The following is a 14,635-nucleotide window of genomic DNA, read 5'->3' as shown; positions in this document are numbered from 1 at the left end:
TCAACTATTGCGTAGAAATATATGGCCAACATGCTAAAAATAACATCAAGCTCCTAGCGTCTCCTTACCATACTGCTGTCCGACGATCTTTACGTGCATTTCCTACTTCGCCAATAAAAAACATCTTGGCAGAATCAGGTCTACCATCACTAATCGACAATGTGGAGGACAATATAAGGAAGCTTTATCCTAAGCTTGCTCTCACTTCTAATGCTTTGCTACAAAAATGCTTTCACTCGGCAGACGTGCGTGCACGGGCTCCTAAGATAGCTTCATCAATTTCCAAATGCGCCTCTTTTGCAAAAGACAATGGACTGCCCTTAAGACTATTATCGACGAGACTTAAGTTACATGCAAAAATCTACTACGACATCGGTAGCGTATTGCGCACATTTTTTAGAAATTTCATCTCGCTTTAAAAGCACTAGTTGGCAGCTAATCTTCACCGATGGTTCCAAAGCGAATTACACTTCCTTTGCTGTCGTGAAAGAGAATGGAGAGCCTATATCGTATTGACTACTACTTCCGTTTTGTTTAATTTTCACCGCAGAAGCAACAGCAGTTCTCTACGCCATGCAGTATTCGTCAAAATCGAAGGGGAAATACATTATATGCGCAGACAGTATGTCCTGTTTTCAGGCCATAAAGAACTATAATAATTCCAACCACATTATTGGAACCATAAGAAAAATCCTGATTTCTCACCCTCTAATATCAAAATCATGTGGGTACCAGGGCATTCATGCATCAACGGCAATACAATCGCTGATAATACTGCCAAGGATATGAGCATTACTCCTACGATCACATGAAACCTTTTATGTAAAAATTATGTTTATCGACTTATAGAGAAGCATAGGTAAACCAAACTAGTAGCTGACTGGTTTCACTGTAGCCATCACTACTCCAGGATTAATCCTAATCGTACTAAATCAACTTATCTATCATCCCTCCCATCTAAACATACTACGCCATACACTTGTATACGCATTGGTCACAGTGTAATCACCAATGCATATCTACTGCAAGGGAGGCAACCAAGCCAATGTCCATTTTGTAATACTCCAGTCAGTATCCTGCACTTGTTAGCCTTTTGCCCTGGACTAGATAGACAAAGACAGCAGAATTTTGACGGTCATGATGCATTATCGCTATTAATTAACCCTTCCGATTCCAACATTTCGAAAATCTATAAATTTCTGAAGGACTCTGATCTTCTACGACGTATATAAACCAGGAATTCTGCACCAGCCAGCTGAAAGCCTCCGTTGCTAGCGCTGCGTTATCTTTTTGTTTATTTAGCAATTGTATTGTTATTTAAGCTTTTAAAAATAAAAAAATAAATAAAATAAATAATTTTCACAGAACTTTCAATAGAATTGAAAGATGCGAAAGTCTAAGCAAAATGGAATAGGCAAAACAGTATTGCCTGCTAACTTTTTCAGCAAAAATTTTAATTTCTACGCTTTTGAGTACTTTTTCTTTAGAATTTGCTCTGAAATAAAAAGTAACTTTTCCAAGAGGACAACACGGATTTATTAAGTAGCTTCAAGATGGCTAACACAGGGTGAAAATTGGCTACTTACATCACCTTTAATTATTGCTTCATGTTGGTGCCTCAAAAAATTGGAAGCACGACTTCTGTCAGATGGCTGGTTGACGCATAAGACAAAGAAGTGAATTCAGTGAATTTAACTCCTAAAAATTATTGTTTCATGCATCTACTTGAAAATGTCATAAAGTCATAACATAACCAAAACAAAGAAAAACAAAAAAATGTCTGTCACTCACAAATATTTGTTGCCTGACATTGTCATGTCAACTCAATGATAAACAGCAAATCTCTACTTTCGAGGTCATGTGGCGTCATAAGAATGCCAAGATGAATGTGTTGTTTTTTTGGTTTTATGCGGTTTTTAAGTAGCAAAAAAAGGTTGGAAAAAATAGCAAAACAACAGCCATTGCGTGTTGTCAGCCAAAGCTGCGGTAAATCGCATTAAAATTGCAAACAACGCGAAAGGAATTTGAAAATCTCTTTGCTATGCAGCGCGGAAGCGTACAATCAACCGAAAAAATGCAAATCAAGTACAATTAAACACACAAATACAAGTACACAAATAAATTTACATACACACACACACCACTCCACCCGTAGAGAAACCGAATGCGAGCGTGCGGACAGACGGCGAGGCGAAAGAAATCCAATTTACTAAACATTTATTTCGCAAGTGACACTTCCTCCTCCTACCCAATGAATGGGGTGTATGTGTGTGCGTATGTATGTATTGTATGTATGTAAGTGTGCATGCATGCATTTAGGTAATAACAATACAAATAACCACAAATGAGCAGCGTAAATAACATTAAAGCAGCAAAAAGGAAGACCAGCAACAAAACGAAAATAAATAATAGCACGCGGCAACGGCAGTAAAATGCACGTACGGGTGTATGTGCATGTGCGTGTGTGTGTGTGTGTGTTGAAGAACATTAAGTAAGCAAAAAGAAGGCAAGCAAAAAAAATTATACTCCTAAAGCCAATTGTGGCCCATTTGGTTAGTTAGTCTCTTTGTTTCTGCTGTTGTTTTTACTTTTGTTTTTACTTTGGTTGCGTTTTGTTTTGTTTTTTCTTCAGCTTTAGCTTAGGTTTTTAGGTTTCGGTTTTTTGGTAGGAGTGTGACATAAGTTCACAACCAAACTGACCACGGCCATGGAATTCACAATCAGCATATCAGCCTAGGCACTTTTGGGCAAAGCGTCGCACGTAGCAATAACAGTAACAAAGAATTGTACGACGTCTGATAGTGGCGGAGGAGTGGGCGAGTGAAGTGAAGGCAAAGTAGTTAGCTTAGGCGATGGTTGGCAACCAACGCGTGCGGCTGTGTGTGCAATTTATTGGCTTAAATGGGCACGTGACCCGCATGCCACTCAGTGCTCGAAGCTCTCGAAGTTACTGACTGCCGCGCATTACGATTGCGCAGCCGCAACGGCAGTCACAGTAGTCAATAAACACTGGAAGTCGTTACGGCGTAATAGTTGCAGCAATTGAAAGGGAAATGGAACCATGCGTTGCTCTTCGCGCCCGCACTTGGTGCACGTGTCGGTATGTATCTTAGGGAGGGATATAATTTTGCGTCTTATGTTGAGCTGGAATGCCGAAGAAAGCACTGGTTCAAAAATTAAATTCAAACCTTTGCCGTTATGTTTTGCTTAAATACTTAAATTGAGATTGGTATGAATTCAATTGAGTTTCCGGGGCAAGTAGAAAGGCAGAAAGCTTAGACAAAAATTTAAAATAAACTTCAAAAAACGTATTCACATACAGTTAAAATAATTTAAATGAGCAGATCTGGCGAAACTAAAATTTTTTCAACTGAAAATAATATTTTGCTCTGGATCAGCGCTCATCAAGTGATCAAGAAGAAGATCCTTTCCACGACAGTCCACGACAAGATTCTTTAATTTCTTTCGAACTGAATTGTTATGCATTCAAGTAGATGTTCAGTGTCATTGAAGAGATCATCAAGAATTAAAGAGAATATTCAATTAAATTTATTTTACAAGGTTGACTTTTTTCATAATTTTTGAAAACCTTTAAATTTAAATTTTGAAACTCTTTGTTTACGGTTCCAAATTTTTTTACAATTTTGAAATTTTTTCGACTTACAATATTTATTGAATTATTATTTTAAGTTTTGAAAATTTTTTTGATTTAAGCACTTTTATTAATAATTTTTTTTATTAATCTCTTATTTTTTTGGAATTTTGTTAACAATTTCCAAATTTTGTGTTATAGCAAAGGAACAATTTTAATAAGATTAATTCTTTTTTTAATTTTGATATTTATTATCATCAAATTTAAAATTTTTTACAATTTTTATTTTTTAAAGTTTTTTACATTTTAAAATTTTTTACAGTTTAAAATTTTTAAGAATTTTGATTTTTTGTTATAAAATTGTAAAATTTTTTATAAGATCCAGTTTTTTTTTGGGTAATTTTTGAGTTAGTTTTTTATAATTCATAAAATTGTTTTTAGGTTAAAAATTTTTTCCATAAAAATGATGTAAACATTTTTTTTATAATTCTGAAATTTGTAAAAATATATTTACAAAAATAAAATTTCGTTTTATAATTTTGTATTTTCCACAAAATTCTAAATTTTTTTATAAAACTCATAATTTTTTTATAATTATAAATTTTTTTTATAATTTCCGAGTTTTTGAAATGACATAAAACAAAACCATTTTATAATTCTGAAATTTGTAAAAATATCTTTACAAAATTAAAATTTTGCTTTATAATTTTGTATGTTTTTATAAAATTTTAAATTTTTTTATAAAACTGAAAATTTTTTTATAATTAGAATTTTTTTTATAATTTTGAAATTTTTTTTTAAAAATGGGTGTTTATTTAGAAAATTGAAATTTTCTTATAGTTTTAACATTTTTTTATAACGAATTTTTTTTTATAAAATTGAATTTTATATAAGTTTGAATTTTTTTTTATAAAAATATTTTTTTTGTAAATGTTTGAAATACTTTTACAAATTTTAGATTGTTGAATCACTTTGGAACGATTCTTCTAAATTAACTTTTTTTCATAAAATTAAACAAACGGCCGCCGTAGCCGAATGGGTTGGTGCATGATTACCATTCGGAACTCACAGAGAGAACGTTGGGTCGAACCTCGGTGAAACCAAAGTTAATAAAAACATTTTTGTAATAGCGGTCGCCCCTCGGCAGGCAATGGCAAACCTCCGAGTGTATTTCTGCCATGAAAAAGCTCCTCATAAAAATATCTGCCGTTCGGAGTCGGCTTGAAACTGTAGGTCCCTCTATTTGTGGAAAAACATCAAGACGCACACCACAAATAGGAGGAGGATCTCGGCCAAACACCCAAAAAGGGTGTACGCGCAATTATGTAAATATATAATTATTATATATAAACATTTTTTTACATTTTTGAAAATTTTGCTATGAAACTTAAAATTATTTATAATTGGAAAATTATTTTATAAAATTGTATATATTTTACAATTTTGATAATTTTTATATAAAATGGAAAATTTTGAGAATATTCTTATAAAATTTAAAATTATTTATAATTTTGAAACATTTTTTAAAAACTGAAATTTTTGTTATAATTTTGAATTTAAAAAAAAAAACGAAATTTTTTTATAATTTAAAAAAAAAATATTTATATGAAATTTAAACTCGTTCAATTATTTTAGAATAAATTTTCTAATAAAAGTATTTTTTAATGAATTTTTTTTATAAAAGTGAATTTTTAACTGATTTTAAATTTTTTTTTATAAAACAAAACTTTTTTATAACTGTAAAAATATTTTCATACAATTTTAACTTGTTTATTCATTTTAAAATAATTTTATTTTAAGTTTTGAAAATTTATGTATATTTAGGAAGCCTTTTTATAAAATTGGATTTAATTTACAATTTTGAAAATTTTTATGTAAAGTGGAAAATTTTGTGAATATTTTTTATAAAATTGAAAATTATTTATAATTTTGAAATATTTATTAAAAACTAGAATTGTTGTTATGATTTTGAATTTTTTTTAAGAAACGAAATTTTTTCATAATTTTTAAAATATTTTTATGAAATTTTAACTTGTTTAATTATTTTCAAATAATATTTTTGGATTAATTTTTTTTTTAGTTTTGAAAATTTATTTCTAATAAAAATTTTTTTCAATGGGTTTTTTTTATAAAAGATAATTTGTATATGATTTTGAATTTTTTTTATAAAGCATAACTTTTTTATAATTTTGAAAATATATTTATAAAATTTTAACTCGTTTAATCATTTTTTTTATAAAATTTATTTTTTTGAAAATTTATCTATAATGAAATTTGTTTTTATAAAAGTGATTTTATTTTAATATGTTTTTTAAATTCGTTTTTTAAATTAAGCTATTTTTATAGTTTTGAAAATATTTTTATAAAATTTTAACTCGTTTAGTCATTTTGAAATAATTTTTCTAAATAAATTTGAAATTTGAAAATTTTTCTATAAAATTGGGAATTACTTATATTTTGAAACTTTTTTAATAAAATTGGATCTTTCTACAATTTATAAAATTTGAAGAATATCTTATATAATATGTTTTGTATAATATATTATAATAAAATATCTTTATGAAATTTTAACTAGTTTAATTATTTTAAATATTTTTAAAAAATTTAAAAAATTTGTTTCTAATAAAAATATGTTTTAATGAATTTTTATATAAAAGCTAATTTTTATATCATTTTGAATTTTTTTGTAATAAAGCAACATTTTTTTATAATTTTCAAAATATTTTTATAAGATTTTAATTTGTTTAGTCATTCTGAAAGAATTTTTTTTAAATTAAAATTTTGTTATAAAATATTTAATTTTAAAAATTTTTTGATATTTAAAATTTTTTTAAAACTTTTCTATAAAAGTGAAAATTATTTATAATTTTTAAACTTGTTTTATAAAACTGAAACTGAAATTTTTATATAAAAGTTAATTTTTATATGATTTTGAATTTTTTTAATGAAGCAAAATTTTTTTATAATTTTGAAAATATTTTTATACGCAAGAATTTTTTTTAAATAAAATGTTTTTATAAAATTTTCAATTTTAAAAATTTTTAAAACTTTTCTATTGAGTGAAAATTATTTATAATTTTGAAACTTTTTTTATAAAACTGAAACTGAAATTTTTTGTATAAAAACGATATTTTTTTATAATTTTAAAATATTTTATAAACTTTTTATTTTGAATTGTTTTTATAGTTTTTATTTTTATTCGAAAAGTTATTAAAAAAAGTGAGTTTTTTTACAAAATTAAAGATTTGTTTACAATTATCATTTTTTTTTTTATAATTTCGCAAATTTTTTTATAAATTTGAAAATTTTTTATAATTTAACGATTTGTTTAATACAGAAATTTAGGTGCGGATGCGGTTCTCGTTTAAAATAGGTTGGCTTCCTAATATACGAAAGCGGTCAAAACGTTATATTCTCGTTATAAATGAAGCAAAATTAATCCAAATAATGAATGCAAAAAAAATTTGGAAAAATGCACTTCCACTTTTATCTAAAAACTTAATAAAATTTACCCAAACTGTGTACCAAGCATTGCACCCCACCTCATTTAGATTTAATACAAATTTTATTGAGGTCGGGAAAAAGCTACGACCACATTTTATATGTTATGACAAAATGTCCGTCCCTGCCTTTAATGTCACAATTTACTATGAGTTTCTTTAGTTCCAAAAATTAAAAAATTAAATTTTACTAAAACGGAGTTTTTGAAAAATTGATTTCTTAAATTAGTATTAAAAGAATTGATGCCCACAGTCACTTGACCTAAGAAAACATCCACTGAAACCAACCTTCAAACAGATTTGCGGCCCACAAATTTCTGGACATTTTCGTAATTAATTTCTCTACCAATAAACCGAGCCACCCTAATGCAAGTGCGTGCGTGCGTTGAAGAAATTTGAAAATACATAAAAATTACCAAATAGAAAATTGTAACGAAATTAAAAATTCATAGCATTTTAAAAATAAAAGTAAGTAAATCTGCATGCGAGCCTGTGCGTATCTACACATCTACAGACATAACCACCTACTCTGCAGTAAAGGAAGGGCCGTCACAAGATTTCGCAAACTTTTTTTGAAGACCGCCTATGAATATCCAATGAGCGTGGCTACCAAAGCCTCCTACTAACACAAGTCAATACTAACAAAAATGCTATGCAACTGAAAATTTGCCGAAATTATTTACTATTTCTGATTTCGAATTGACTTAGTGCATTTAAACTGCAGATAATTTATGATTAATTAATAGTTTCTACTGTTGTTTAGCTACTTTCCTTTTTTGTAATGAATTAAGCGCCATAATAAATGCTGTCGTATGTAATAATATGTCGTGGTGTATGGCGCAAAAAAAAAACCTTGGCTGATTTATAGTAGATCGAGATTTTCTTACAATTTGTATATTTTTTTCTGCTTATGGAGTACCCAGCAGTTGCATGGCGCCTTCATACGACAGCTGGTTTTTAAGAGCAATCTTTTCAAAGGAGTCATGAAACCGGTAGTTTTTACTACTTCATACCACCATATGGTGACAACTACAGTATGGTGATTATGTAAATATTTCATGTCCAAAAAATGGAAACTGAAATCGTGAGCTTTGAAACATTTCCCATATGCCAAGCAAAATGTCGATGGAAGCTTTGAGTGCACGCTAAAAGATTATCCAGCCTTTTAATGGAATTACATTACATTACGACATCTAGATTGGAATGGACTCTAAAATCGTGTGACTCCTTTAAGTCACCAGACCCGGATGTCATATTTCCAGCGCTCTTGCGAAAGGGAAGTGCTTCTGTGATCCCTGGGTTGAAGGACATCTTTGAATACTCTTTGAAATTATATGTACACTATGTTCCGAAGAATTGGGGAATCACAAGGGTTGTATTTATACCAAAACAGGTAAAAGCAGTCACTTGTTTGCGAAGGACTACCGGCCTATAAGCCTAACTTCGTTCCTCCTTAAAACCCTCGCAAGACTACTGGATTCCTATATTAAGGAAAGGAAATCACCTCATCTAATATCTGAAGATCAACATACTTACACGAAAGGTAGGTCCACTGAAACTGCTCTACATAAAGTTGTGTCGCAGATAGAAAGAGCAATGCATTACAGTGAGTACGCAATGTTTCAAACAAGGCACTGATTGTGGGTCTAGGCTCAATTGACACACATCCATCGATACAAAACTGTATGGGCAACCTATTGAATTGTCGCACAGTGGTAACAGAATGGGGTTCTTTGCTCATGTAACGGATACCTAATAGAGGTACACCACAAGGAGGCGTACTCTCTTCTCTACTGGGGACTCGGGTAGTAAACAGGATCTTACTTAAAATGCGAAACGGAGGATCAAAATTAAATATTTGTGTAGATGAGCTGGCCATCATCATCTCAGGAAGTTGCCTAAGAACTATGAGTCAAGTTCTTGAAGTGGCCCGTAAGGAAAGCAGCAAGTGGGCAATTGAGGCGGGACTAAAAGCAAATCCTGAAAATATGGACTTAGTACTGTTCACCAAAAAGTACAATATTCCGAACTGGAACCCACCTAGGCTGGATAGCACCACACTACAGATTAAGACATATACTAAGTACCTAAGAGTAATGTAGGATAGCAAACGAACGTGCAAGCTCAATGTGGAAAAACCAACGAAGAAAGCTCGCAATGCCTTATACGCGTGCGGAAAAAGGTCGGTAAAACATGGGGCCTATCTCCATGACTTTCACATTGGATTTAAATGGCTATAGTAACACCAATAATCCTCTACGGGATTCCAGAATTGTAGACAAGTTTGAATAAGAAGACGTACGCTAAGAAATCCGAGAAAATATAAGAAAGTGGTTGTTGGAGCCGCAGTATTATGTTCGGAATCAGGTTATGAAAATTACTGAGATCACGCAGCTAGGCAACCTGCATACTTAGTCATAGAGAACAACCCTCCAAACTCTCAAATAAACTTGTAAAATGGCAGCCAAGCAACCAGCAAAGCAATAGCAGCTGTAATGACAAATGCACACTGCGTATGACAATGCCGAAATAGAATGGAAGAGCTTGAAACTGAGAAACAAGCCATATCTATTGGGTTCCAGGACACAAAGGAATTGAAGGAAACGAAAATGTGGATATACCAGCCAAAGCATGCTCAAATCTTCCTGTAGCTAGCACGACCGGTATACAACCACCTCTCTGCAAACAGCGACTGGATATATGTAGATACAGCAATGATTCAGGAAGCGTTCTCGAGAGGGAAAAGTTCGCGAGAATCATGCTACGCAGGTCTACGGCGAAGGTCATTGTGCAAGGAGAGTGTTCTGAATCAATTTCCATTATATCGAAAGTTAACCAGTGAAACGCCTTATCAACATTGATATTCAACCTGGTCCTGCACGCAGCAATTACCGAACTAAATCCAAATGGGACTATATACGAGTACATACATACATACAACAAGCCGTTCTACCTTTATGCATATGCAGATGATATACTTATCGGAGTGAATTAAAGAGTGAAACTAGGAAACATAGTACGAACTGCTGGGCTAGGAATTAATACAGAGAAAACGAAGTTTATGGTTGTATCCAGCTCCGGTTTAAGGCATGATGACCTGCTAATCGGAGACTATATGGTACATTCGAGAGTGTACAGGAATTTATCTATCTGGGTATCAAAATATCAGCCAATAAGGATATGTCATTGATATTTAGTGACAGAGTTTTAGCAGCAAATAAGTCTTATTATTCTAATTTGACTTGAGTCGTGTGACTTCCTTAACCTGATGTTGGAGAGCATCGTAAGAGCCGTAGAATTTAATCGCTCAGGCCCATTATTTTATGAGAGCGTACAATTGTTAGCGTATGCCGCTGATATTGACATCATCGGCCTTTACAGCCGCGCTGTTAGTTCTGCCTTCTCCAAACCGGATAAAGAGGCAAAGGGAATGGGTCTGGTGATGAACGAGGACAAAACGAAGTACCTCCTGTTATCAAACAAACAGTCGCCGCACTCGCGTATCGGCACCCACGTCACTGTTGATGGTCATGATTTCGAGGTTGTAAAAGACTTCGTTTATTTAGGAACCAGCATTAACACCGATAACAATGTCAGAATTTGAAACCAACGGAGAATCTCGCTCGCCAACGAGTACTACTTTGGACTAAGTAGGCAACTGAGTAGTAAAATCCTCTCTCGACGAACAAAACTAACACTCTACAAGGCTTTCATCATGCCCGTCCTAACGAATGGCGCAGAAACGTGGACGATGACAACATCCGATGAAGCGACGCCTGGAATGTTTGAGAGAAAGATTCTGCGCAAGACTTTTGGACCTTTGCACGTTGGCAAGGGTGAATATCGCAGGCGATGGAGCGATGAGCTGTATGAGCTTTACGACGACATAGACATAGCGCAGCGAATAAAGATCCAGCGGCTACGCTGGCTAGGTCATGTCGTCTGAATGCGTACAAACGCGCAGGCCTCCTTTGCGTTGGAAAGATCAGGTGGAGAAGGTCTTGGCTTCACTTGGTGTGTCCAATTGGCGCCGGTTAGCACGAGAAAAAAACGACTGGCGCGCTTTGTTAAACTCGGCCAAAACCGCGTAGGAGGTTATAGCGTCAATTAAGAAGAAGAGGATTTTAATTTGAAGCTGCTTAAGTCAAAATTATTATCTTGCGATCAAAAGTTAAGGATATACAAAACCTCGATGCGCCCTGTGCTTACCTATGGTTGCGAACTATGGACGCTAAAAACTACTGAGATTAAACAGCTAATAGTCGTCGAAAGCAAAATTTTACGAAAAATGTATGGACCAATAAGACTGCAAGGCGGTACTTATCGAATAAGATATAATCATGAGCTGGAACTTATAAGAAAAAACGAAACTTTGCCTTCCGAAGGAGGACCGCTATTAGAAAAACTCTTTCTTCATTTTGGTCTTTCGCCGAGGTTCGAACCTACGTTCTCTCTGAATTCTGAACGAAACTGTGATAAAATTTATAAAATCTCAGAGGATAAGGTGGCTTGAACACGTGCTCAGAATGTCCAAGGAGAGAACAACTCGAAACGCAGTTGAATTGCTGCCTATTGGAGGCCTTAGAAGAGGACGTCCCAGAAAGAGATGGCTTGAAGACGCTGAAGATGACCTTGCAAAACTGAACATGCGGCGGTGGAAGGAAGTAGCCTTAGATAGAGACGGGTGGCGAAGGGCTGTGAAGGAAGCAATGGTTCACCAAGGACTGTGAAGAAGAAGAAGAAGGTGGTCTGCAAATGACAGGGTGCGCCATCTTTTATGTCACTATGAAAACATTGAATAACTTTGAAAAAAACAACTTATTCATAAAAGTGATGCACTTTTATTTGGTTTGCTTATTTACGACTTATTAAAACTTTTTTTTGTGAATACAACATCAACAAGCGGCTACCTTTATTAGCAATCACAAATTGCGATCTTTGTTTTGCGTTTGTCATCACCTTGTCAAGCATTTCGGGTTTTAAACTGACGATTTCGGCACGAATGTTTGCTTTAAGCTGGTCAATAGTCTGCGGCTTGTTGGCGTAAACCTTAATTTTCAGATAACCTCATAAAAAGAAGTCCGGGTAGGTTAAATCAGGTGATCTGGTTTCCAGTCGATGTCGCCTCTTTTTAACACCAAACGTCCCGGGAATTTTCGTTGCAGAAATTCAATTGTTGCATTCGCAGTGTGGCATGGCACGCCATCTCGTGGAAACCAGTAACCGTCTAAACTTTTCTCACGCATTTGCGGGCAGACATAATGAACCAACATCCATCGACCGTTTCGTTTTTTGGGTAAAAATATGGCCCAATGATGGCCCAAACAGTTACCTTCCGGTCATGCAATGACGTTTCGTGGATCTCGTGTGGATCCCCAGTTCCCCAAATGCGACAATTCGGTTTATTCACGCTGCCAGAGAGGTTAAAATGCGCCTCGTTAGTCATTAAGATTTGCTCCGAAAATTGGGTTCAGTGTCAACCATTCGAGCGACTGTTTGGCCTTATTCCAAGCGACGTAAATTGCCTGTTGGCAATATTCTTTATGTCAATTGCACTTTATACGGAAACAAATTTCAATCATTCTTTAAAACGCGTCGCATTGTGGTTTCACTGACACCAAAATGCTGAGCGCGACGACGATACGCTACTGTTGGCTGCTGGGCAACGCTCTCCCTCACTACTTAGGCTCTGGATAATCTGGATTTTGACGATATCGCCCATCTTATGCCAGAAGCATGAATGTGGAAATTTAAAAGTGCCTAGTTGATGAGTTGGCTTTATTAATTTACTGCATATCCAAACAGTTTTTAAAAAATCAAATTTAAAAGTTCATAATTTAGGTGAAAATGGATGAGTTTTTCTAAATTTTCTCTAATGTCTGAAAGTTCGAGTTATCTGGTTAAAAAAAAAACAACAAAGAAAATATTAGCCTGGGGAAATATAAAAAAAACAAATCACCTTGCGTTCACTTATGTTCGTCAGTGTATGGGGGCAAGGACACTTTTATGGAGTTTTATCCATTGCATAAAATTGCAAGTAAAAACACTTTTTCTTCAGTGTTGCCAACGCCAATAAATCGCTAGGGCCAATATCAAAAGTCGCTAGAAACGCGCTAGCTCCCTCAGGGGCGGATCCTAAATTTCATTCTGAGAGATGCACAAGAGGCCAGCTGCGGACTTAAAATTTTTAGATGAATAATAATTAAACCAGTAATACCAACTGTACTGAAATTTTGAGATCAACGGAAGTTAGTTTCAATCTCCTAAAATACTGTTTTTTTTTTCAGAGGTAAATCCATTATTTAAGCAACCTCGAGATAGATTTAAATATTTTATATTTACTTAAAATGAATTAAAAAGTAAGTAAACTAGAGGATAGTAAACAATCAATTGAGCCGATATCAATTCAATTGTTTCACGTACAGAGCATAAAAAAATCCGGGGATTCCCCGACCGCATTGCTCTTATGTGATCATTGGTAAAAATAATTTGGTTACCCATTACAATTGTGTGAAACAAGGTGTAATTGAATTGGTATATATTTTATTATTTCTTAATACAACGTATGATTTTTGTTAATTTCCTAAAAAATTTTAAGGTAAAAATAAATTTAAAATTTCAATTATAGATCGATAATTTATCAACGATAACACACCAATAGGTAGTGCTTTATTTTATCTATAGTCAGTAAATTGTTACTTTAGAGTATGGAAGGTAAAGGGCATTCTCGGGTAACCAAGTTGACAGAAAAGTATCTATTGCCTAAAAAAAATATCTATTGCCAAAAGTCGCCAGATAAGTCGCTAAATCATTTTTGTCGTCAAAACTTTTTTTTGTCGCCAAGACTCAAGCAAAAGTCATCAATTCTAGCGACAAAGTCGCTAAATTGGCAACACTGCTTTTCTTCTTCTCATTTTTTGACCGTCACTTAGGTGTGAGTTTGACAGGCACCCAGGTGTGGGATGGTGTGAGTGCTTAGTCTTTTAGCTTGAGAGTATTGGCGGGGTTGCTATGCGGAATTATAATTTTTATGGTGAGATTAAAAACTATAGAGTATCAATAATAATATCTTTGACTTGGAAAATTTGCAGTAACAAATATTTTAAATATATTTCATAGGTATAAAAATGATTTCTTATTGAGAAATATTGAAATTTGCATGACATTTTTAGACTTTCCGATACGATTTTCTATGAAATTTAATCATATTTTATGCAGCCATGAAACCATACAGAAAAGAGCGTTTCGGAATCAAGTAGTGTCAGCTGTGGGCAGTTTTCGATGACCAGTTGGAAGTATTTTTACTCGGTACAATGCTTTCACATGTCCGTTTAGAAGTTGTAATCACGAGGAGGGCTCAACACTTTTAAAAGTGCTTATCATAGGTGGGCACTTTGCAGTAACAGTAAAAATGCAGTAAATATAATATTTTACTGATATTGCAATTTAATTTTCATTACCAGTAAACTTTTACTGATTACTGAAAAAAATTTGCAGTAAAAATATTTTTTTACTGATTACTGAAAAAAATTGCAGTAAAAAT

This window comes from Anastrepha obliqua, chromosome 2 (assembly GCF_027943255.1).
Source record: "Anastrepha obliqua isolate idAnaObli1 chromosome 2, idAnaObli1_1.0, whole genome shotgun sequence".
Taxonomy (NCBI): Eukaryota; Metazoa; Arthropoda; class Insecta; order Diptera; family Tephritidae; genus Anastrepha; species Anastrepha obliqua.
The sequence above is the reverse complement of the archived record's forward strand: the minus strand, read 5'-3'. Positions refer to the sequence as shown.